The 26,746-nt window shown below is 39.9% G+C and overlaps 1 long non-coding RNA gene across 2 annotated transcripts in view; it reads left to right on the top strand.

Annotated features, from left to right (window-relative positions):
- The window catches only part of LOC133559847 (uncharacterized), a 45,851-nt gene extending 19,354 nt beyond the window's left edge, over nucleotides 1-26,497 (top strand). For both annotated transcript variants that reach the window (XR_009808290.1, XR_009808289.1), the window contains exon 5: nucleotides 25,472-26,497. This is a non-coding gene — a long non-coding RNA (uncharacterized LOC133559847). The remainder of the gene's footprint in view (nucleotides 1-25,471) is intronic.
- Nucleotides 26,498-26,746: the final 249 nt, after the last annotated feature.

The following is a 26,746-nucleotide window of genomic DNA, read 5'->3' as shown; positions in this document are numbered from 1 at the left end:
TGATAATGAGCTTCTTTTCTGGTATTTAAATTGATATAATGCATTTCTGGCAGCACGGTGTTAGAGGGGTTAGTGCGTCTGGCTCACAATACGAAGGTCCTGAGTAGTCCTGGGTTCAATCCCGGGCTCGGGATTTTTCTTAGTGGAGATTGCATGTCCTCCCCGTGACTGCATGTGTTTTCCTCCCACTTCCAAAGACATGCACCTGGGGATAGGTTGATTGGCAACACTAAATTGGCCCTAGTGTGTGAATGTGAGTGTGAATGTTATCTGTCTATCTGTTTCGGCCCTGTGATGAGGTGGTGACTTGTCCATGGTATACGCCGCCTTCCACCCAATTGTAGCTGAGATAGGCACCAGCGACCCCAAAGGGAAAAAGTGGTAGAAAATGGATGGATGGGTATCACTACTTATAGAGACAATAGAGATAAAGGCATCATCTCATGATAAAAAGATAACATGTTGATACTAATAATCAACAAAAAAATGGATGGATAATGCATTTCAAAATAAATAAAATAAATATTATTTTGGCTATTATTTTTTCACGGTTAATTATTATTAAGTATCATTATTACAATTGTACAAAAAAATTTAAAATTAAAACAAGAAATATCCATCAATCCAACCATTTTCTACCACTTTTCCCTTTCGGGATCGCAGGTGGTGCTGGAGCCCATCTCAGCTGCATTTGGGCGGAAGGCGGGGTACACCATGGACAATTCGCCACCTCATCGCGGGGCCAACACAGACAGACAACATTCACACTCACATTCACACAGTAGGGCCAATTTAGTGTTGCCAATCAACCTATCCCCAGGTGCATGTCTTTGGAGGTGAGAGGAAGCCGGAGTACCCGGAGGGAACCCACGAGGACATTCACACAGAAAGACTCCTCCCATCCTGAGGATCGAACCCAGGACCTTTGTATGGTGAGGCACTTGCACTAACCCCTGGTCCACCGTGCTGCCCTAGTGTGTGAATTTTAGTGTGAATGTTGTCTGTCTATCTGTGTTGGCCCTGCGATGAGGTAGCGACTTTTCCAGGGTGTACCCCGCCTTCCACCCGAATGCAGCTGGGATTGCCCCCCCCCCCCCCCCCCCCCCCCCACAACACCCGTGAGCCCGAGACGGACAAGCTGTAGAAAATGGATGGATGGATAGTTTCCTGATATTGTTTGTTAAATTGGTGTTTTATATGTCATTTAATGGTCGTGTTTGAGTGACAGCATCACACCTCCTTTTCCTCCCGAGCAGACACATTCATCCCTCCGTCAGCTAACATATGTTCCTCCAAACAAAAGGCTTCCTTCATTCATTCAGTCATTGACGATTGTGCCCACACAATCACACACTTGGTGTAAGGTGACTGTCCTCCCGCATCCTGTAAGGAATATTCTGTGACAAACTTCATGGCTTCTTTCGCAGCTTATCTTTGGACGTTTCCTCTCCTCTGTGCTCAGTATAAGCTCTTAATTGCAGGTGCTGTAGTGTGTGAGTGTGAGTGTGAGTGTGAGTGTGAGTGTGAGTGTGAGTGTGTGTGTGTGTGTGTGTGTGTGTGTGTGTGTGTGTGTGTGTGTGTGTGTGTGCGTGTGTGTGTGTGTGTGTGTGTGTGTGTGTGTCTGTGTGCGTGCGTGTTTGTGTGTGCGTGTGTGCGTGCGTGTGCATGCTCACTCCCACACCTCCTTTGTTCACACACAAAACAAAAGAAACCCTTTCTTTGTTTTGTCCGTTAGGCGAAGAGGATTAGCGGATCATTTCCCATGACCTTAGACATTGAGGGTACCGGGACAGCGTGTGTGTGTTAGTGTGTGTGTGTGCATACTTAGCATACTTTGCTAAAGTTTATGAAGGAAAATGGACAAAACAATTAGACATATCACAAACCCTGTTTCCATATGAGTTGGGAAATTGTGTTAGACCTAAATATAAACAGAATACAATGATTTGCAAATCCTTTTCAACCCATATTCAATTGAATGCACTACAAAAACAAGATATTTAATGTTCAAACTCATAAACTTTATTTTTTTCAGCAAATAATAATTAACTTAGAATTTCATGGCTGCAACACGTGCCAAAGTAGTTGGGAAAGGGCATGTTCACCACTGTGTTACATCACCTTTTCTTTTAACAACACTCAATAAAACGTTTGGGAACTGAGGAAACCAATTGTTGGAGCTTTGAAAGTGGAATTCTTTCCCATTCTTGTTTTATGTAGAGCTTCAGTCGTTCAACAGTCCGGGGCCTCCACTGTCGTATTTTACGCTTCATAATGCGCCACACATTTTTGATGGGAGACAGGTCTGGACTGCAGGTGGACCAGGAAAGTACCCGCACTCTTTTTTTTACGAAACCACGCTGTTGTAACACTTGTCTTGCTGAAAAAAGCAGGGGCGTCCATGATAACGTTGCTTAGATGACAACATATGTTGCTCCAAAACCTGTATGGTGCCTTCACAGATGTGTAAGTTACCCAAGCCTTGGGCACTAATAGTCGGTTTTTGATGCAGTACCGCCTGAGGGATCAAAAGTCCGTAATATCATCGCTTACGTGCAGTGATTTCCCCAGATTCTCTGAACTTTTTGATGATTTTACGGACCGTAGATGGTAAAATCCCTAAATTCCTTGCAATAGCTCGTTAAGAAATGTTGTTCTAAAACTGTTCGACAATTTGCTTACAAATTGGTGACCCTCACCCCATCCTTGTTTGTGAAGTACTTAGCATTTCATGGAAGCTGCCTTTATACCCAATCATGGCACCCACCTGTTCCCAATTAGCCTGCACACCTGTGGGAGTGTTTGATGACTATTCCTCAACTTTATCAGTATTTATTGCCACCTTTCCCAACTTCTTTGTCACGTGTTGCTGGCATCAAATTCTAAAGTTAATGATTATTTGCACCAAAAAAATTTTGAACATCAAATATGTTGTCTTTGTAGCATATTCAACTGAATATGGGTTGAAAATGATTTGCAAATCATTGTATTCCGTTTATATTTACATCTAACACAATTTCCCAACTCATATGGAAACGGGGTTTGTAATTGAATTCAGGATTTGGGGTTGATGTGGTATTAATGCCTTTATGACAGTGCATGAATGTGAGATGTATGATTAAAGCACAAAATTATCATAGTAATGCATGCTTTAAAAAAGAAAGTTTGGTTATAAGTCTTGAGACACATTTTCTTCCAGCATGAGGAAGTATGTACAGACTTCTGACTGTTACTTGGTGTACAAAATCAAGCACTTAAGCATGGAGACTGTTTCTCCAAACATTTCTGAAAGAATGGGCCTCTCTCAGGAGCTCAGTGATTTCCAGCGTGGAACTGTCATACGATGTGCAACAAATCCAGTCGTAAACTTTCCTCGCTCCTAAATATTCCAAAGTCAACTGTCGGCTTTATTATAAGAAAAGTGAAGAGTTTGGGAACAACAGCAACTCAGCCAGGAGTTGGTAGGTCACGTAAACTGACAGAGAGGGGTCAGCGGATACTGAAGCGCATAGTGCAAAGAATCTTTCTGCAGTCAGTTGCTACAGAGCTCCAAACTTCATGTGACTTTCCAATTAGCCCACATACAGTACGCAGAGAGTTTCATGGAATGGGTTTCCATGGCCGAGCAGCTGCATCTATGCCATACATCACCAAGTCCTGTGTAAAGCGTCGGATGCAGTAATGTAAACTACGTCGTCACTGGACTCTAGAGCAGTGGAGACTCCTTCTCTGGAGTGACGAATCACGCTTTTCCATCTGGCAATCTGATGGACGGGTCTGGGTTCGGAGGTTGCCAGGAAAACGGTAGATTTCGGACTGCATTGTGCCGAGTGTGAAATTTGGTGGAGGAGGAATTATGGTGTGGGGTGGTTTTTCAGGAGTTGGGCTTGGCCCCTTAGTTCTAGTGAAAGGAACATTGAATGCTCCAGGATACCAAAACATTTTGGACAATTCCATGCTCCCAACTTAGTGGGAACAGTTTAGAGCGGGCCCCTTCCTCTTCCAACATGACTGTGCACCAGTGCACAAAGCAAGGTCCATAAAGACATGGATGACAGAGTCTGGTGTGGATGAACTTGACTGGCCTGCACAGATTCCTGACCTGAACCCGATAGAACACCTTTGGGATGAATTAGAACGGAGACTGAGAACCAGGCCTTCTCGACCAACATCAATGGGTGACCTCGCCAATGCGCTTTTGGAAGAATGGTGGAAAATTCCTATAAACACACTCTGCACCTTTGTGGACCGCCTTCCCTGAAGAGTTAAAGCTGTAATAGCTGCAAAATGTGGACCAGCATCATACTAATGAATGGGATGGCACTACCAAAAATTTAATAAAACCAACAGATTTTAGCTTTGGATAGCATGGTCGTGTGCGATACTACTAATAACTGATACCAACGATGATACATGTTAATATATATTAGTTGGATAAAGTCATAAAATGTATAAAACTTACAGTAGAACCCCATGCATGTGAATCATTGTTAAATATTTATGAGTGTAACTTAATAAAAAGGCGATACATTTTGATGTCTTTGTCACCAAGGGTGAAAATCCATCCATCCATTTCCTACCACTTGTCCCTTTTGGGATTAGCACTCACAATAGAATTCCATGCATGTGTAAACATTCCTCAATTTAACTGCCCAAACGTGTCCAAACTCCGAAAAAAGACCCCTCGTGGAACATACCAGGGGCTCACTGATGAATAATATCGTATTTTTCGGACTGTAAGGCGCACTTAAAATCCATTCATTTTCTTAAAAATCGACAGTGCGCCTTATACCTTGGTGCGCCTAATGTACAGAATACATTTTGGTTGTGGATACCGACCTCAAAGCTATTTTATTTGGTACATGGTGTAATGGTAAATGTGACCAGGAGATGGCAGTCACACATAAGAGATACGTGTAGACTGCAGGATGACGTTTATAAACATCCATTAATTTTCTACCGCCTGTCCCGTTTTGACACAACTTTAAATGTTCCATTGAGAATGTAGAACATTACACACGGCGCTCAAAAATCCGTCAAAATGTTCTAGTATGACTTTGAAGTTGCACCGCTTGATAGTATTACTATGGTGTGTGTAGAAGGACCGCAAAATGGCACCCATTAGCAGACATATTATCTGGCGTTTTGTTTCACAATATTATGCAAAACCAACTTTTCTTACCTTCTGGTACCTGCTGATCTGTGTTTGAAATCTGCATAAGACCTGAAAATGTATAGCCTGTGCCGATTAGTCGATGAGCTTCTTCTTTTTCTCTATCTTCTTGTTATGGGGCATTCACCTTCTGCTGTTGCCATTTCTACAAACCCCGTTTCCATATGAGTTGGGAAATTGTGTAGAATGTAAATATAAATGGAATAGAATGATTTGAAAATCATTTTCAACCCATATTCAGTCTAATATGCTGCAAATCTCTGGCGCATTATGAAGCGTAAAATACGACAACAAGACCCCGGACTGTTGAACGACTGAAGCTGTACATCAAGCAAGAATGGTAAAGAATTCAATTTTCAAAGTTTCAACACTTAATTTACTCAGTTCCCAAATGTATATTGAGTGTTGTTAAAAGAAAATGTGATGTAAAACAGTGGTGAACATGCCCTTTCCCAACTACTTTGGCACATGTTGCAGCCATGAAATTCTAAGTGAATTATTATTTGCAAAAAAAAAAGTTTATGAGTTTGAACTTCAAATATCTTGTCTTTGTAGTGCATTAAACTGAACATGCATTGAAAAGGATTTGCAAATCATTGTATTCCGTTTATATTTAAATCTAACACAATTTCCCAACTCATATGGAAACGGGGTTTGTGATATAAAGTAGCGTACAGTTCCAACTTAATATCTTGCTATGGAAACACTAAAAACTAAGAGTGTAGTGAGTTTACATAATTCACCCACGGAACTTTAGTTATTAAAGAGTTTCGGACAAATGTTTTTTTCACGGGACACATTTCCGACGTTGTTGCACTAGTGAGCCCCGGATGAGGAGATGCTGCTCCGTTATTGATTTAAGTAAAGTTTAAATGTCATTAAAACAATTAGCTCCATCTTTGAACACTTCTTCCACTCCCGTCCTTGCACGCTACACCGCTACAATAAAGATGACGGGGAGAAGACGCTGTCGAAGGCGGGCCACGTAAATAACACCGGAAACAAAACGGCGCATCTTGAAGTGACTGACAGAAAGCGGCTTAAAAATGGTCTGTAAAACATAATCTGAAACATTTTGACCAAAGAACCACCATTACATGCTATGTAGACCACAAGATAGTGTTTTCAATTTAGAAAAAAATAAAAATAATATGACCCCTCTAATGCGATATGTAATTTAGTGCGCCTTTTGTATGGAAATAGACCTGACTAGACCCGCTCATCGGCAGTGCGCCTTATACTCCGGTGTGTCCTATGGTCCGGAAAATACGGTACTTTAAAATGATATCTTGTATTCAAAATACACCCATATTAAGGGTAACAAATGTAATAATTGCATATCAAGTCATCATTAAATGGCCCTGATATGTCAAAGGGCATTAATAAATCATGTTCTTTTCGAGTACCTCTAGAAGTGATAACAGTAGTTCAGCCAGGATAGGCCCATTTCAAAATAAAATTTACATATCATGATCCGTTGCCCGGATCATAGTTTGTTTACGTTTTGATTCACTTGTTGTTTAAGTTCTGCTTCATCACCCCTGTGTTGTGTCTCATGGGTTGCCATGGTTATTCATTGTTCTCAGCTGCCTCTGATTCGTGTCCGGGATGCTCGCCTGCTCCCGGGCACTAATCAGAGAGTTATTTTATTCCATCGTCTAGCCCCACTCCGTCTGGTGCTTTTGCTGGCCTACATGTACACTTGATTCCTGATCTAAGCTTTGCCTTTTGTTTTCTTGTTAATATGCTTACCTTTCCTTGTTAGCTATTCCGTTAGCTTCCCGTGCTATGGGCACATTAGCTTTGTTTGTACCCCGTATGATTTATGGGAAATAAATAATGTCCTTACCCGCACCTTGCCTACGGAGTTCTGTCTGCATCTTGGGAGAACGATCCACGCCATCGTGACACAAACGGTAAAAAGCGAGGAACCATGATATGATATCAATAAATATATTCTGAAAAAACATGATAGAGTGAAACCACACAATTTTAAATGTGCAAAGTGGCGAGGGACAGCTGTATTTGTGCATATTTATCTACGATAAGTGAATTATGAAAGTTTATCGAACAGTTTTTTTAATAATCATTTTAATAATATAATACAGATAGTAATAAAACGTCTGTGTAACACTTTATTATGGAGAACACATATTTAACAATAATTAGTTGCTTATTAACATGCAAATTGGTAACATCCATCAATCCATCCACTTTCTACCGCTTATTCCCTAACATATTGGCTCTTAATTAGTCATTATTAAGTACTTAATGCCTTATTCTGCATGGCCTTATTATACAACCAGTAAGCCATTAACTAAGAATTTTCCCTCTCTAACCTCAGAATTATTGCTTACTATTAACCCTAACCCTTATATGTTCCCCTAGTGTCCAAATAACTCTAAATTAAGTCTTTGTTACTTTAATGATCAACTATTTAATGGTGAATATGTATATTAGTAAGTGCCTGTTTGTTAGTAACAAAACTACGGGAAACATTCCAACGTTACGTCCTTTGGCGACAATCACAACGTAGACGTTAAATCTCTTCACTGCATCATTTCCTGAGGCTTGCAGCACAACAAGCAGATTACATCTGTGAATCCTGCGAATATCTGTGGTGAGAAGCAACGTGTCCAACTCTGCGTGATAAATCTGATAAATCTTTGTTATTTACGATTACCACATTTACAGAGATGGGACGTTACCATGAAACTGATGACTGATTTATGATCATCATTATTTTTTTCACATTTTCAAGTATTTTAAAGAAACGTTTTGAGCTTTAGCAAGGCATATTTTACCATATTTTGTAACTGTATTGCAAGAACACTTGCTTTTTGGGGTTTCTGACATGAGATAGTTGATGCTCAATTTTTTGGTGTGTGAATTATATACCATAATTCTTGGCAGATTATCATAGAGTTTGACTAAAAACCTACTGGATTTGTAAGAACAATGTCAAGAGTATTTTACAATCTTTTTCTACCAACCCCGTTTCCATATGAGTTGGGAAATTGTGTTGGATGTAAATATAAACAGATTACAAATCCTTTTCAACCCATATTTAGTTGAATATGCTACAAAGACAACATATTTGATGTTCAAACTGATAAACATTTTTTTTTTGCAAATAATTATTAACTTTAAAATTTGATGCCAGCAACACGTGACAGAGAAGTTGGGAAAGGTGGCAATAAATACTGATAAAGTTGAGGAATGCTCATCAAACACTTATTTGGAACATCCCACAGGTGTGCAGGCTAATTGGGAACAAGTGGGTGCCATGATTGGGTATAAAAACAGCTTCCCAGAAAATGCTCAGTCTTTCACAAGAAAGGATGGGGCGAGGTACACCCCTTTGTCCACAACTGCGTGAGCAAATAGTCAAACTGTTTAAGAACAACGTTTCTCAAAGTGCAATTGCAAGAAATTTAGGGATTTCAACATTTACGGTCCATAATATCATCAAAAGGTTCAGAGAATCTGGAGAAATCAATCCACGTAAGCGGCATGGCCGAAAACCAACATTGAATGACCGTGACCTTCGATCCCTCAGATGGCACTGTATCAAAAACAGACATCAACCTCTAAAGGATATCACCACATGGGCTCAGGAACACCTCAGAAAACCACTGTCACTAAATACAGTTTGTCGCTAAATCTGTAAGTGCAAGTTAAAGCTCTACTATGCAAAGTGAAAGCCCTTTATCAACAACATCCAGAAACGCCGCCGACTTCTCTGGGCCCGAGATCATCTAAGATGGACTGATGCAAAGTGGAAAAGTGTTCTGTGGTCTGACGAGTCCACATTTCAAATTGTTTTTGGAAATATTTGACATCATGTCATCCGGAGCAAACGGGAAGCGAACCATCCAGACTGTTATCGACGCAAATTTCAAAAGCCAGCATCTGTGATGGTATGGGGTGCATAAGTGCCCAAGGCATGGGTAACTTACATATTTGTGAAGGCACCTTTAATACTGAAAGGTACATACGGGTTTTGGAACAACGTATGCTGCCATCTAAGCGCCGTGTTTTTCATGGACGCCCCTGCTTATTTCAGCAAGACAATGCCAAGCTACATTCAGCACGTGTTACAACAGCGTGGTTTAATAATAAAAGAATGCGGGTACTTTCCTGGCCCGCCTGCAGTCCAGACCTGTCTCCCATCGAAAATGTGTGGCACATTCCATCCATCCATCCATCCATCCATCCATCCATTTTCTACCGCTTATTCCCTTTCGGGGTCGCGGGGGGCGCTGGCGCCTATCTCAGCTACAATCGGGCGGAAGGCGGGGTACACCCTGGACAAGTCGCCACCTCATCGCAGGGCCAACACAGATAGACAGACAACATTCACACTCACATTCACACACTAGGGCCAATTTAGTGTTGCCAATCAACTTATCCCCAGGTGCATGTCTTTGTAAGTGGGAGGAAGCCGGAGTACCCGGAGGGAACCCACGCATTCACGGGGAGAACATGCAAACTCCACACAGAAAGATCCCGAGCCTGGATTTGAACCCAGGACTGCAGGACCTTCGTATTGTGAGGCAGACGCACTAACCCCTCTGCCACCGTGAAGCCCATTATGAAGCGTAAAATACGACAGCGGAGACCCCGGAATGTTGAACGACTGAAGCTCTACATAAAACAAGAATGGGAAAGAATTCCACTTTCAAAGCTTCAACAATTGGTTTCCTCAGTTCCCAAACTTTTATTGAGTGTTGTTAAAAGAAAAGGTGATGTAACACAGTGGTAAACATGCCCTTTCCCAACTACTTTGGCATGTGTTGCAGCCATGAAATTCTAAGTTAATTATTATTTGCAAAAAAAAAATTAAGTTTATGAGTTTGTACATCAAATATGTTGTATTTGTAGTGCATTCAATTGAATATGGGTTGAAAATGATTTGCAAATCATTGTATTCCGTTAATATTTACATCTAACACAATTTCCCAACTCATATGGAAACGGGGTTTGTATATTGCGTGTCTGCAGCCTATCCCAGCTGACTTAAGGATCCTGGACTGGTCACTTACCAGTCACAGGACACAAAAAGACAAACACTCTTTCACACTCACGCTTATGCGCAAATTCAAGTCTTCAGTTATCCTCACATTCAACAGCCAGAGAAAAAAACTTCCACACACGAGGTGAAAAATGCAATCTCCACACAAAGATTTCCAAACGGAGATTTGAACGTTCTATCTTTCCAATGCTTGAGTCGTTTCTGGAATTCCAGCATTGTCTTAGTGTGAAATCTCTATGGGTTTTAAACGTTTATGCTCCGGTAAACATGAATGTTTATAAACCAGCCTCAATGAAGTGCGAGTGTCGCATTCCGCAGGTGAACTTGTCTGGAAGCGTGTCCACAAAGGTGGGCTAAAACCACAAAACAACCCCAACTTAGCCAAACATTGACCTAAACATCTTGCATTAACAAACATATCAGTGAGGTGTGGTGAGTTTCACACCATACATTATATATATATATATGTATATATATATGTATATTTATATATATATATGTATATATATATATATGTATATGTATATACGGCGGATACTGCCCTCCAAAATAGTTTCTCTCGTTTTGATGAAATAACATTAGAGGAATTGTTACAACGTGTAAATGGAATAAAACAAACAACATGTTTACTTGACCCACTTCCTGGGAAACTTATCAAGGAGCTCTTTGTATTATTAGCTCCATCAGTGCTAAATATTATAAACTTATCACTTTCCTCTGGCACGGTTCCCCTAGCACTCAAAAAAGCGGTTATTCATCCTCTCCTTAAAAGACCTAACCTCGATTTGCGTTCAAAGGACTTCGGCTTATTAGTGATTCCCAGAGCCCAAAAAAATTCTGCGGTCTATAGAGCGTTTTCCATTCTGGCTCCAGTACTCTGGAATGCCAGCCCGGTAACAGTTCCAGATGCTACCTCAGTAGAAGCATCTCATCTTAAAACTCATTTTTATACTCTAGCCTTTAAATAGACCCCCTTTTTAGACCAGTTGATCTGCCGTTTCTTTTCTTTTCCTCCTTTGCCCCCCTCTCCCTTGTGGAAGCGTTGAGCAGGGGACACAGGTCCGGTGGCCATGGATGAAGTACTGGCTGTCCAGAGTCGGGACCCAGGATGGACCGCTCATCCAGAGTCGGGACCCAGGTTGGACCGCTCGCCTGTGTATCGGTTGGGGACATCTCTGCGCTGCTGATCCGCCTCCGCTCGGGATGGTTTCCTGCTGGCTCCACTATGGATGGGACTCTCGCTATATATATATATATATATATATATATATATATATATATATATATATATATATATATGTATAAAATATGCGTATAGTTTGAGTGTCCTTATGTTGAAGTGACCCTTGGTGGAGTCTTCCAAGACAAACAGGTCCTAGGTATGGGATTAGACAAAGAGCAGCTTGAAGACACCTCCATAGAAAGACAAAATGAAGGACCCAGATTTCCCTTGCCCAGACGCGGGTCAGTGGGGGCCCCCCTTTAGAGCCAGGCCTAGAGGTGGGGCTCGATGGCGAGTGCCAACTGAACAGCCAGAAGAAGAAACATGGGTCCCCCGTCCAATGGGTTCACCACTCATAGGAGGGGGCATAGAGGTTGGATGAAATGTGTAGACAGGGCCCTTGGCGGTCGGATCCTCGACTACTTTTTAAAAAAAAAAAAATTATTTTCCTGAAAAAACTCTCCTGAAGGAATCAATAAAGTACTATCTATCTATTTATCTACAGAAGCTAGCTCTTGGGACGTAGAACATCACATACCTGAGGGCGAAGTAGCCTGAGCTGGTGAAGAACTTCTGCGGCATCTAATCGGACCCACTTCAACGCACAACAATGGCTCTGGAACCAGTTCTCTCAATAGGGGCTAGACTCTTCCACTCTGGCGTTGCATGCAGTTAGAGGCGACGGGCTGTTAATTCTTGTTGCCCCCCGGTTCAAAGCCTGTACGTTGGAGTTTAATCCAGTAGACGAGAGTGTAGCTTCCCTCAGCCTCCGGGTGGGGGGACCGGTCTTGACTGTTGTTTGTGCTTGAACACCAAACAGCAGTTCAGAGTATCTACCCTTTTTGGATTCACTAGAGGGAGTGCTAGAGAGTGCTCCCTCAGGTAAATCCCTTGTTCTGCTGGGGCACTTCAACACTCACGTTGGCAGTGACAGCGAGACATGGAAATGAACAGCCGCCCAGATCTAAACCCAAGTTTTGTTTTGTTATTGGACTTTTGTGCTTGTCACAGATTATTCAGAACAAACACCCTGTTCAAACATAGGGGTGTCCATATGTTCACTTGGCACCAGGACACCCTACACCGCAGTTCGATGATCGAATATGTGGTTGTGTCATGGTATTTGCAATCTCATGTTTTGGACACTCGGGTGAAGAGAGGGTTACTTTCTCTCCTGGTGGTGAGTTGGCTCCGATGTAAGGGGAGGATTCCGGTCAGACCTGGCAGGCGCAAACAAATTGTGACTGTCTGTTGGAATGTGTAGCAAAGCCTCCCATCAGCCAGAGTTTCAATTCCCACCTCCGGAAGAACTTTGAACATGTCACAAGGGAGGCACTGGACAAGTCAGAGTGGACCATGTTCCGTGCCTTTATTGTGGTGGCCGATCAGAGCTATGGCCACAAGTTAATTAGAACCGGTCATGGTGGTAATTTCAGAAACCAGCAACAGGGATGCCGTCAAGCTGAAAAATGAGTCCTATCGGGTGCTTTTGGCCCGTGGGACTCCGGAGGCAGCAGACAGGTACTGTCAGGCCCGGTGGTGTGCGACTTTGGCAGTCACAGAGGCAAAAACTCGGGCAAGGGAAGATTTCAGAGAAGCCATGGAAACCAACAGCTGGATGGCGTTGAAGCAATTCTGTGACAGAGGTTGCAGAGCTGGTTTAAAATCACCTTGGTGGCAGGGCCCCCGGTGGATGAGATTCGCCAAAGTTCCTTAAGGCTCTGGAGGATGTGGGACTGTCTTGGTGGAAAAAGCTCTGCAAAATTGTGTGGAAATCGGAGGAGGTGCCTCTGGATTGGCTGACTGAGGTAGTGGTTCCTCTTTTTAAAATCTACTATTACTGCTATCGTGGGATCACACTTCTCAGCCTACCCGGTAAGGTTTATTCAGTTGTACTAGAGAGGAGATAGTTGAACCTTAAGTCCAGGAGAAGCAGTGTGTTTTTCATCCTGGTCGTGGAATGATGGACCAGTTCTAACTCTTGGCAGGATCCTTGACAAAAAAACAAACAAACAGTTCCTCTCATGGACTACGAACACACTTCACTTCCTGCTTACAGCGCTCCACGCCCCCACCTTGTCGATTGTGCTGCGCCGAGGATTCTGGGAGATGTGGTTTATTTTCAGACCCGGTCAACGCTAAAGCGCCAGGAAAAAACTACACACCAAGTTTTTGTTTGATGCATCATGCGTCACGGCATTATTGTGAAGACTTTGACACCACAATACTACGGTATCTACAGTAACGTTACACCCCAACTCCTTAATGATTAAAAATGTATTTTTTAGAACAAAAAAAAAAACTAGCTGTGAGCAGAAAACGACCACAGTTTGTGCTAATCATTATAGCTTAACATTGTTTTTGTTTGTTTTATCCACTTAATTGTGACTTGTCCAGCATTGGGTTTTTTAATCATTAATTTTCATCTAGCTCACAAATTAAATTTTTGCCACATATGACCACCACATTTTATAACTTTCCACATAATTACTAACTATTTCAGCAAAAATTGCATGACGTCATAAAAGTACAACTTTCTATTTTTTGTTGTTGTTTTTACCAACAATAACCAATACATTTAATAGTGTTCCACCTAATTTGCAACTTTTAGGGGGAAAAAAAAAAAATCCATTCTAAAAGTAGAGAACTATACTGTATATATATTTTTTCCTCCAAAAAATGTTGTTCTTTTGTTGTTTTTATTTTATTTTTTTTGTCCTGTCCAGCTTCTCAGGCAAATCATATAGTTGATGTAGTTGCCCATATAGGCTGTTCAGATTTCCTTTACAAAGGAGAAGTGTAGGATACTTTTCTTGTTGTCTTATATGTATTTGACTTTATTAAATGTATTTATATTATCATTCGGTGCAGCCGGGCTGTAGCAGGAGGGGATGGAAAGAGGAAAAAAAGGAAAATGGAGGGGGAAATTGTGGGGATTAGATAGGGAGACAAAAACAACAGCAAACAACAATAACAACAATAGGGCAACATCAGCACATACGATATGTACAAATGGTAAAATTGATAGCAAAGAAGCAGTTAGCGAAATAAATAATAATACAGAAATGCCAATGAGCACATTTACACAACAAATGGAGCATTACAAATAACAATAGAGAGAGCGCTACTGATAATGAACAATACCAATAATTTACCTCTATCAACTGCAACAATACATATACGTAATGATAGCTAGTGATGAAAATATCATCAATAAAACATCTTGTTTTAGTCAAAATAGACAAAGGATTTTGTAGTACCAGACTTTTCTGGCATAAATTGTTTTACCAAGAAGAGAGAAACCATTTTTCAAGTTCTATGGGAAATACTATATGTGGAATTTTACAAAGCACATTACTGTTCGTACAAAATCCAACATTTGCGTAACATATTTTTACACATTTAATAGAGGTTTCACCAGTGAGTCCCCCACACCTACACCTGCTCAGTGACTTAGTGGTTAGAGCAGGGGTCTGCAACCTGTGGCTCTAAAGCTGCATGCGGCTCTTTAGTGCCTCCTTAGTGGCTCCCTGGAGCTTTTCAAAAATGTATGAAAAGAGAAAAAGATGGGGAAAAAATATATTTTTGTTTTAATAGGGTTTCTCTTGGATGACAATCCCACTATTTATACTAAACATGCTTTTTTTAATGAGAGTATTTGGCGAGGACCGTTTTGTCCTACTAATTTTGGCAGTCCTTGAACTCACCGGAGTTTGTTACATGTACAATTTTCTCGTTTTATGCCACTTTGTCTTTGTCTCATTTTGTCCAACAAACTATTTATGCTGTGTGTGAATGCACAAATGTGAGCTTTGTTGATGTTATTGACTTGTGTGGAGTGCATGACTTCAAGCGAATCAATGCTAACATGCTATTTAGGATAGCTTTATCGGTATACCTGGGTTGGTAGAGAGGCCGTGCCAGCCATTTGAGGGTTCCAGGTTCGATCCCCGCTTCCGCCATCCTAGTCACTGCCGTTGTGTCCTTGGGCAAGACACTTTACCCACCTGCTCCCAGTGCCACCCACACTGGTTTAAATGTAACTTAGATATTGGGTTTCACTATGTAAAGCACTTTGAGTCACTAGAGAAAAGCGCTATATAAATATAATTCACTTCACTTCACCATTGTGCAAAAGAATGCAACATTTTCACGTGCTTAATAAATACGCCATCATTACATTTTACACTAACTGCTAATACAATAACCACCAAATGTTAGCACTGCATTACGGCAGCACGTAATTTTCTTTCTTTTGAGCTCCGTGACCTAAATGTCCTTTTATGGGACTTAGTGCCAAGTGGATTTCACACGTTGTTAACTTGGGCTGACTGAGGTAGCTTAACTGGAAACAAGACTATCAAATTTCACCTGTGAGTAACCTGACAACACAAAAATGCAAGCCTTAAAATCAGATGTCGACTGTGCGATATTGTGGAAAAAACAATAGCTGTGCTTTGTTTGTTTATCTAATTGTGGTAATATAAGTTAGGACCGGTTTTGCTATCAAGTAGCGTGCTAAACTCTGTGTCGTGTTGGCCCGCTTAACTGACAGACTATTGCAACTATTTGATCGTAATCCAGCAAGATGTAACCGACCAAATCGGGCAAAGGAGGATATTTATAGGAGGCGGTGTCAGTGCCAGCAGGGGAGCTAAAAGTGCAATTTACCTGCATTTGCACCTGTGTTATTAAGTGGAATAGACCCAAGAACACCCCCTGCAACCACCAGGGCCGTCCACTCCAACATTCATCAGGCTTTGATTTATTCGGCTTTTCGTCCCTTTACTCAGGCTTTCATCTCATTTTGAGGAAGCGCCGTGCTGCTGTGTGTTGTTTCGTTCTACAAAGGCTGGCCCTCCAACCTCAGTCGGCCCGGAGGTTGTCCCCTCCCGTTCACAAAATAATAGGACAAAAAAAAGTGCGTGCATTGAGTTGACGACATCAGGGATTAGATGTTGCAGCCTAGTCACAGCTGGACCAAAAAACAATTCTCTAAGAGGGGTCCACCCACCCTTTTTGAGGGGGCGTGGAGGGACCTTCGTACCCCCTGTGTGTGCGAGAGGATCAAAGCGTGCTTTAAAGGGAGGGAATTTGTCAAATTTGGGGATAAAGCCCAAATCCTCTTAGCTCTTAGGAAAGAGGAAATGTGCATTAAGTCATTAACTGACGTGAAGCATTGTGTACTTTTTGTATGAAATCCTACTAAACACAATCTATGTGTAACTTTTCAACTGTTTAAGATGTACCTTGTGCATGAAATTAGACTAAAATCAATCCATGGGTAACTCTTCGACTATTTTAGTTGTACTTTTTTATGAAATACTACTAAAATCAATCTACATGTAACTTTGACTTTTAAATGTGTACTTTTTGCACTACATTCTGCTAAAAGTCAATCTGTGTAACTTTTTGCCTATTTTAGTTGTACTTTTCGTATGAAATACTACTAAAATCAAACTATATGTAACTTTGACTTTTAAATGTGTACTTTTTGCACAACATTCTGCTAAAAGTCAATCCGTGTAACTTTTTGCCTATTTTAGTTGTACTTTTTGTATGAAATACTACTAAAATCAATCTATATGTAACTTTTCGACCATTTTAGTTGTATTTTTTGTATGAAATACTACTAAAATCAATCTATATGTAACTTTGACTAGTAAATATGTACTTTTTGCACAAAATTTTGCTAAAATCAATCTGTGTAACTTTTCCACTATCTTAGATGAACTTTTTGCTTGAATTACCACAAAAATCAATCTGTATGTAATTTTTCGACTATTTTAGTTGTACTTTTTGTATGAAATATTATTAAAAATTGGTCCATATATCGCTTTTCTACTATTTTAGCTGTACTTTTTCAATGAAATCCTCCTAAAATCTGTTTTCCACTATATTAAGTGTTATTTTGACTAAAAATGTATCAATATATAACTTTTCTACTATTTCAAGTGTAATATTTGTATGAAATCCTACTCAAACTATGTCTGTAAGTTTTCTACCATTTTAGGTGTCTGTTTGTCTGAAATCCCAGTAAAAAGCATTTTTATGTGACATTTGTACTGTTTTTGTTGCACTTTCTGTATGAAACCCTACTAAAGAATGTCTATATATACAGCACTTTGTACTCTTTTAAGTGCACTTTTTATATCAAATCCTACTTAATTGTGTTAATATGTAACTTTTGTACTATTTTAAGTGTTTTTTGTATGAAATCCTACTCAAATATATCTGTATGGAACCTTTCTACAATTTTAGGTAACTTGTAAAAAAATCAAACTAAAGTTTGTCTTTGTGTAACTTTTTTACTTATTAAGGTGTACTTTCTGTGTGAAATCCTACACAAATCTGTCTGAGTTACTTTTCTACTAATTAAAGTGACATGTTTGTATGAAATCCTCCAAAAACTTGTCTATATGTAACTTTTCTATTGACTGAAGTGTACATTTTGTATGAAACCATTTTTTAAGTTAAATGTAATAATTGGATTCAAATAAAGTTATTTTGAAGAAATGGATGTGGTTCAAAGCTTGTGGGGGACATGAACAGATACTACACAAGTCCATTGACAAGTAGGGACTGGCTTCAGCAGATTAAAGTGTGATAAAAAGAGGAACATTCAATAATACAAGTGCTGATCATAAGTGGGAACAAAGAAGGGGTTAGATAAAATCATTTTTTGTTTAAATGGGAACTTTTCTAAAGCTCTTCCTGCCTCAGAGATAAACGTGATGTCTTTATCAGCTTGGATGGTGTGTCATCTCTGAAATGTTTGCAGGTTTTATCTGATTGTAATGCACTGACTTTTGGTCAAAATCGTCTTTAGCGAGCATGAGAATGGACCATGTTTTATTTGAAGCGCTAAAAACAAAATTAATAACATATGATTGCGTCCTTTGATGTTACTTTACAGCAACATAACATCAATGTGTTTGTCGCGGTGAGCTTAATTTTACAATGGCAAAAAAAGTCTTACTTGTTAAATTGCAAAACCAATTTACAATAAAGTGCACACGTTACGCAATTTGATTGACAATTCCATTAGAAACATACATACAACACAAATTATTTTAGATAGTCGGACAACAAATGCATCAAATCACCTACAATGTCAACAGAATTGCACCAAAATGTGTAAAAGTTGCACGTATATTATATACTGCATTCATGCTCCCTATGATATATACTGTATACATATACAACACAACATGAGCAGACTATGTATAGTTACCATACAGCAAGCATAAACCATTATCAAATATAAGAAAGTAAGTTTGTTCTATTGTTTTCTAACATTTTACACAAAATGGCTTCATTTTACAGCAGAAAAAAAAATCCAAAAAAAAATCTACAACACAATAAACTGCTTACAATAATAAATAAATTGGTTAAGTTGCACAAACTAGTAGGTCAAACCAAAGCGTGCTTGTGTGAGTTTTTCTTTCCCTTGGCTTTGGAGAAGAATGTGAGAATGTGATATACAGTGGGGCAAAAAAGTATTTAGTCAGCCACAGATTGTGTAAGTTCTCCCACTTAAAATGATGACAGAGCTCTGTAATTTTCATCATAGGTACACTTCAACTGTGAAAGACAGAATGTGAAAATAATAATCCAGGAATTCACATTGTAGGTATTTTAAATAATTTATTTGTAAATTATGGTGGAAAATAAGTATTTGGTCAACCATTCAAAGCTCTCACTGATGGAAGGAGGTTTTGGCTCAAATTCTCACGATACATGGCCCCATTCATTCTTTCCTTAACACGGATCAATCGTCCTGTCCCCTTACCAGAAAAACAGCCCCAAAGCATGATGTTTCCACCCCCATGCTTCACAGTAGGTATGGTGTTATTGGGATTAAGCTCAGTATTCTTCTTCCTCCAAACATGACGAGTTGAGTTTGTACCAAAAAATTCTATTTTGGTTTCATCTGACCACATGACATTCTCCCAATCCTCTGCTGTATCATCCATGTATCCATTTTGGTATAAACTCAACTCCTCGTGTTCGGAGGAAGAAGAATACTGAGTTGCATCCCAAGAACACCATACCTACTGTGAAGCATGGGGGTAGAAACATCATGCTTTGGGGCTGTTTTTATGCTAAGAGGACAGGACGATTGATCTGTGTTAAGGAAAGAATGAATGGGGCCATGTATCGTGAGAATTTGAGCCAAAACCTCCTTCCATCAGTGAGAGCTTTGAATGGTTGACCAAATACTTATTTTCCACCATAATTTACAAATAAATTCTTTAAAATTCCTATAATTTGAATTCCTCGATTTTTTTTCACATTCTGTCTCTCACAGTTGAAGTGTACCTATGATGAAAATTACAGACCCCAGTCTTTATTTTAAGTGGGAGAACTCGCACAATCGGTGGCTGACTAAATACTTTTTTGCCCCACTGTATATATATTGGAAGTTTGAATATCACACAGACCTCGGTTAGGGGTAGGAAAAAAATTTAACAGATTAATTACAAAAGAATTTAACTTAAGTGCCATTCAGAATTCATTCAAGATTTGTGGACAACATTTACAGTGAGTTTATTTATTGGGTTCCCCATTAGCTGCAGAAGAGCGACATGACCAGCTGTGTTTTGCATAAGTTATAAATTGCACAAGTAGTCGATTTTGCATTGCTGCGATGGCAGTCGACCAAAGTGCTGGGTCATTGTAAAAATATGTTAATACTTATGTTTGATTGCAAAGTTCATAATATTTGGATGCAGAAAAGTGTCTTCTCATGCCGTCACCCATTTATGCAATAATATTGCTCATGTGTTTTTTCTTATGATAATTTACTGTCTATCGTTATGCCCCGAGAATTAGACTCATGCTCTTTATATATTGTGCCGGCCCAAGCCTCCCTGGGGGCCTAAGCAAAATTTGATTTTGGGGCCCTCTATTTCTGCCCATAATATTGATTGTTGATCATTCATACACCAGCTACAAGAGTGGCCTGGGGTTGAACAGTCCAAGTGATAAAACTTTGTATTTACAGTAAAAGTGTCATCTTGTCTCATCAGTCTTGTACATATTAGTCTTTAATTACTAGTTTATATTTTTAGTTAATTGTTCATATTTAATGTTTACTTTGTACAAAGAGAGCACAGTCTACTGAAGTTAAATTCCATGTGTGTTAAACATAACTGGACAATAAAGCTGATTCTGATTCACTTTATTACTTTTGGTAACAAAAACCTGAAACAGCATTGTACAAAAATAATTCGTAGTGCAAGAAAAACAATAAAGTGCAACAATAAAATCACTTGAATATATATAAAAAGGAACAAATTCAATTGTACAAAAACCAACATAATTAAATTAAATATCAATCAAATACTTAAATAATATTAATGAACATAGTTACTAGATAACGGTTTATAAACACATATAAATTTACTACTGTAGTAAATTGTGTTTTTGTACAATAATATATCTTTGATCATTTAGAAATCATCAGTCAGACTCGTACATGCAAAAAATAAAAAATACAAATTTTTTGTTAATTACTTTAGGGGGGCCCCTGGTGGCCGCGGGGCCCTAAGCAAGTGTTTAGTTCGCTTATGCCTTGGGCCGGCTCTGGAATTCACCCGTTTTGATTTTTAACACTGCATTTTTAGTAACAGCATTATTTAATAATAATAATAATAATAATAATGGATTAGATTTATATCGCGCTTTTCTATTGTTAGATACTCAAAGCGCTCACAGAGAAGTGGGAACCCATCATTCATTCACACCTGGTGGTGGTAAGCTACATCAGTAGCCACAGCTGCCCTGGGGTAGACTGACAGAAGCGTGGCTGCCAATTTGCGCCTACGGCCCCTCCGACCACCACCAATCCATTCATTCATCATTCATTCACCAGTGTGAGCGGCACCGGGGGCAAGGGTGAAGTGTCCTGCCCAAGGACACAACGGCAGCGATTTTGGATGTCAATAGGTGGGAAGCGGACCTGCAACTCAGGTTTCTGGCACGGCCGCTCTACCCACTACGCCATGCCGCCCCCATTTGACCCAATAAAATGCTGTGACAAATTTATGGATTGTTCCTGGATCACAGGAACGTATTTTAGAAGGATAAGATAGGATAGATCTTTATTGTCATTGCACAAGTACAACAAAATTGCACAAGTACAACGAAATTTCATTTTCGGCACAGTCCCGCTAAGAGCAGACATACGTTACAGGGGGGGACAAGACGAGACCACCAACGGATCAGCCACTTACAGTGCTCATTAAAAAGGTGATAAAAGGGTGACATTGGGAGAGGGGGGGGGAAGTAAAAAAATATCAGTCCAAGGCTAGACCCTCAGGAGGGGTCCAGACGGAGTCCAAGGATAAAAACCTCCATAGCGTCCACCCTCGATGAGTGCCAGAGAGCATGCAAACCCTTAGTAGATCAGGCCTGTAGTTTCTCCAAATTGTACTGGGTATTCCTGAGGTTTCCTACCGGTCAGACGTGCCGTAAACACCTCCCCAGGAAAGTCACTGGAGTGTAATGCCACAATAGTTGGCACGCACCCTCAGGTACGCCTTCTAAAAAGGGGAACCAGCAGCCCAGTCTGCCAGTCCAATCAGGCTACTGATGTCCATGCGAAGCTGCAGACTCTTGTAAAGCAAGACAGCCTCACAGCAGCATCCAGCATCTTAAGGAATTCCAGGTGGATCTCATCCACACCCTGCCACCAAGACTGCCCTTGATTACCACCTGAATCATTCCCTAAGCAGTGGACGGCACGTTAAATCTAATGTCGTTCCCCCTCAACTGAAGCTCTACAAAGTTGCGTAGAAACATGGCAAGCACCTCATGGTGAAATCATGTCAATGGATACAGTAGGAACACAAGATACATTCACAGACAACATATCTTTTAATGGGTTTTTTTAAGACAATAGCCCGCGACCCACTAAAAAACGGGTCCACTACTCAAAACCAGTTGACGATCACTACGTCTTGGGAATCAACAAAGATCCTGTATTCTGAACTTCTGTTTGGCAGATAAACGCAAAGAACTGTCAGGGCCCGTCCCCCAGTCTCTTGCTGGGAGACTGGGGGGCGTTGTTTCAACCCTCTTATCTAATGGGTTGAACTCCAACATGCAGGCTCTGAGCCGGGAGGCAACAAGTCACCAGGCCCTTGCCATCGAGCTCCATCGCCAGAGGGTCTTGTCTTGACATAAGGTCTTTTGCGCTACTCTTTGTCTGGTCTCTTACCTAGGAACTGTTAGTCTTGGGGGACCCTACCTGGGGCATAGAACTCCTGACAACTTGGCTGCCAAAAACATGCAAACTCCCTTACCATGATATGGTGGTAACTCAGAGAGGAGGGACCTCAGACAGTTCATGCTAATATGTGCATTTCTTAAACCTATTTGCTCCTTGGTCCAGGGCGGATGTGCAGACAGAGTCAATCATCAATCAATCAATGTTTACTTATATAGCCCTAAATCACTAGTGTCTCAAAGGGCTGCACAGACCACCACGACATCCTCGGTAGGCCCACATAAGGGCAAGGAAAACTCACACCCAGTGGGACATCGGTGACAATAATGACCCAGTGGGACGTCGGTGACAATGATGACTATGAGAACCTTAGAGAGTCAAACTAAAAAACTCAGAAGTGGGCGGCAACTTCATATGTGACGGTAATGGAAACAAAATAACTGAAATCTTACTCCGAACTGGCTCTGTAACGGCTGCAGTGAAAAAGGGGCATTTGTGGTCATTTGTGTTGTAATGTGACTTTGTGAGTCATATACCATATTCAAAAAATTTGAGATCTTTTACATAGGCATACCTTCAGAGTTAGTCATTGTTTACTTTTGGAAGGCTGAAGTAGGGCTGGGCGATATTGGCTTTTATTAATATCCCAATATTTTTATGCCATATCACGATATACGATATATGTTACGATATTTTGCCTTGGCCTTGAATGAACACTTGATTCATATAATCACAGCAGTATGACGATTCTATGTGTCTACATTCAAACATTCTTCTTCATACTGCATTAATATATGCTCATTTTAAACTTTCATGCAGAGAGGGAAATCACAACTAAGTCAATTGGACCAAAACTGTGATCATTAAATACTCTTCATTCTCTCACGGGTGACTTTTTAAATGAAAGAACAAATTAATAGTGTTGCTATCTTTTTGTAGTAACACTTCTGCTGCATACTTTGCATTGATTGATTGATACTTTTGTTAGTAGATTGCACAGTACAGTACGTATTCCGTACAATTGACCACTAAATGGTAACACCCGAATAAGTTTTTCAACTTGTTTAAGTCGGGGTCCACGTTAATCAATTCATGGTACAAATATATACTATCAGCATAATACAGGTTAATAATCAGAGTATATACATTGAACAGCATATTGCTGTTGTCTGCTGAATATCTTCCCACTTGGAGCCAAACCACCGCCAGATGATGGATCCCCTGCTCCTTATGTTGGGCATTTATTATTCTTCCTCCATTTGTGATAAGTTTCGCACCATCTCTCTCTTGTATTGTCTCAAGCTCCGCTTGCTTGACCTGCCTCAGCTAACGTTAGCCATGCTGCTACCTCTCTGATCGGCGAGAGCTATGACGCTAGACTCGCGAGAGTATGTGACGTATGTAAGAAGGCGGGCTTGTTTTCCGTATCTGTGAGAATGAGGGACGAGAAGGAGTGAGAAACGCCTGTTGTGTAATGCACGCAGCTAAAGGCAACTCGACCTGCCTCAGCTAACGTTAGCCATGCTAACGTTAGCTCTCGGCGAGAGCTATGACGCTAGACTCGCGAGAGTTTGTGACGTATGTAAGAAGGCGGGCTTTTTTTCCGTATCTGTGAGAATGAGGGACGAGAAGGAGTGAGAAACGCCAGTAATGTAATGCCCACAGCTAAAAGCAACGATGTGAGAACATATAATCGAATATTACGATATAGTCGTTTTCTATATCGCACAGAGACAAACCTGCGATATACCGTATATATCGATGTATCGCTCAACCCTAGGCTGAAGTGAGTTAGTTTTTCATTTGTAAGCTTAAAACCACAAATTCAACAAAAATACATTTTTGAGCTTAAACCGCAATCATGATTAAGTTTTCCATTTTCTTTGGCTTTAAGTAGGGCAGTCAGATTTATAAGCTTTCGGTTTAATCAAACAATTTATTTAGACCGCACATTCTCCGATTACCTAAAATGCGCTGCAGGTTGCTGTAAGGTCAGTGATCAGGTTATTTATTGCATACGTCAGTGGTAAGGTAAGTGAAGAGAGTCCAACTGAACTTTACATAAAACTATTATCAAGATTTGAGCAAATAAATGACATATATTTGTGTTAAAATATCATAGTGTTTTTTTTAAATCCAATTGAATAATTTTGTACAATTAATAGGAATTCAAATGTGTGATTGATACTATTTCTAAAAATAATCATTTGACAGCAATACTTTTTAGCAACATTTATAGCAAATGAAAGACTAGCATCAGTATAGCTGTTAGCCAAGTTATGGTTCGTGTACTTGTTTTTTTAAATTTTTTATGTATGACAGTGACAAGTTTCATTTTACACAATCACTTGGGGAAAAAAGTGTAGCAGTCCAACTGTCAAAAGTATTTTTTAACAATAAACTACACATCAATCAGAATAAATAAATGAAGAAATATGCATCAAAAGTCACACAAAACCTGAAGTTCATCCAAACAATGTCATGCTAGGAATAACCCTATTTGTGTTGTTGGCTTGTGCTTTAACTTTTTGGGACTTATTCTGTACATCTAAGTTGTTCAGAGAAGAACTTATATAAAAATATGCACTTAAAATCACACGAAATGTTATCCTTCAATCAAACTGTTATCCTGCTAGGGGTGTTCTGGCATGGGATCTGCTTTTCCAGTGGATTTTTTGAAAAACGTCCAATCTACATAATACATACTAATAATAATATTCTAAAAAAAAATCACTATGATTTATGGCTGTACATTTATTGTGGTCACAGCTTGACCCTGGAACTGACTATTCATATTATCTTCCATAGGTAAAAGTGCCTCTGACCTAATTCCAAGCAACTAAAATGAGGATTTTAATGGCAGCTGTAGAAGAAAAGGTTGCATTCCATTGGACCAAAAGCACCGCAGGTATTTACTTGACACAGGGTCGTCGTACGGCCAGATGCGGAGCTTCTAATTTTGGGATCAGGTCCTAATGAGAGGACCAGAAAACAACCTGCTGGTGAGAATGGACCACAAAGGCCAGCTTAGAGGACCGGTGATGTCACAGAAAAAACAAATATAAAAAACGCCTCTGCTGTGTCCTTTTTGTCCCTTTTCTGTCAACCCTGCCGCTCTCTCCAAATAACGAGCCCTTTGACGAGTCATTAGGCAATATTAAAAGTCTTAACGGCAGGCTTCCATGGCCGCTGCGCAGCGCCACACAAATAAACAAACAAACACAACTTGATTGGACTTACTTGATGCTTTCATATATCAGTAATTTCCTGTTTGTAGTTTCATTTTAGGCAAAACATTGACAACATAAAAAAACTACCGTATATCCTTGAATTGCCGCCGGGGCGCTAATTAATCTAAATCCTCTTCTCACTCCTGTGCTTACCAAAGGCATGCGGTAAAAGTAAGCATGCGCTAATTATTTTAAAACCTCTCCTCATTCCGGCACTTACCAAAGGTATGCAGTAAAAATGTGAGTGTTATGTAAGCTTGGACCTTAAATCCTACTGAATAGCTCTTAATCTTCTTCCCTTTATGCGATTTCAAATTACCGGTGACAGGTGAAGTGTCACTCGTGACATCACGAGTTTGACCAGGCGGTAATACTAAGCATGCGCTAATTATTTTGGGAAGCGAGTTTGACATGGCAGTAATTCAAGACAGGCACATACAATATGCCCTGCAGCAATTCAAGGAAATATGGTAAATTAAGTAGGATTTCAGACAAAAAATTGTCAACAATTATGTAGATTTCCATATTTTTGGAACACATAAAGTTGTTTTTGTTGTTGTTTTTTTTTTTTAGAATAAAATGATATATTAAATTTGGTTCAATATATATATAAAGCCATATACCGACATTGATACTTTTATTTCTAATATGTTTTTCAAATACAACCTGTATGGTGAATTCAAATAAAAAAACAAGCCTAAAAATGTAAAAAAAAAAGAATAATAACAGAAGTGAAAGTCAAGAACTTACGTGTGAACTCAGGGAATGAATGCTAAATTAACAAGAAAAACAAAACATCCTGTAATTTAATAGTATTTTATACAAGAAATAGTTGCCAATTAGTAGGATGCTT

Source organism: Nerophis ophidion, linkage group LG10, assembly GCF_033978795.1.
Source record: "Nerophis ophidion isolate RoL-2023_Sa linkage group LG10, RoL_Noph_v1.0, whole genome shotgun sequence".
Lineage (NCBI taxonomy): Eukaryota > Metazoa > Chordata > Actinopteri > Syngnathiformes > Syngnathidae > Nerophis > Nerophis ophidion.
This window is presented reverse-complemented; position numbering and strand designations above follow the sequence as displayed.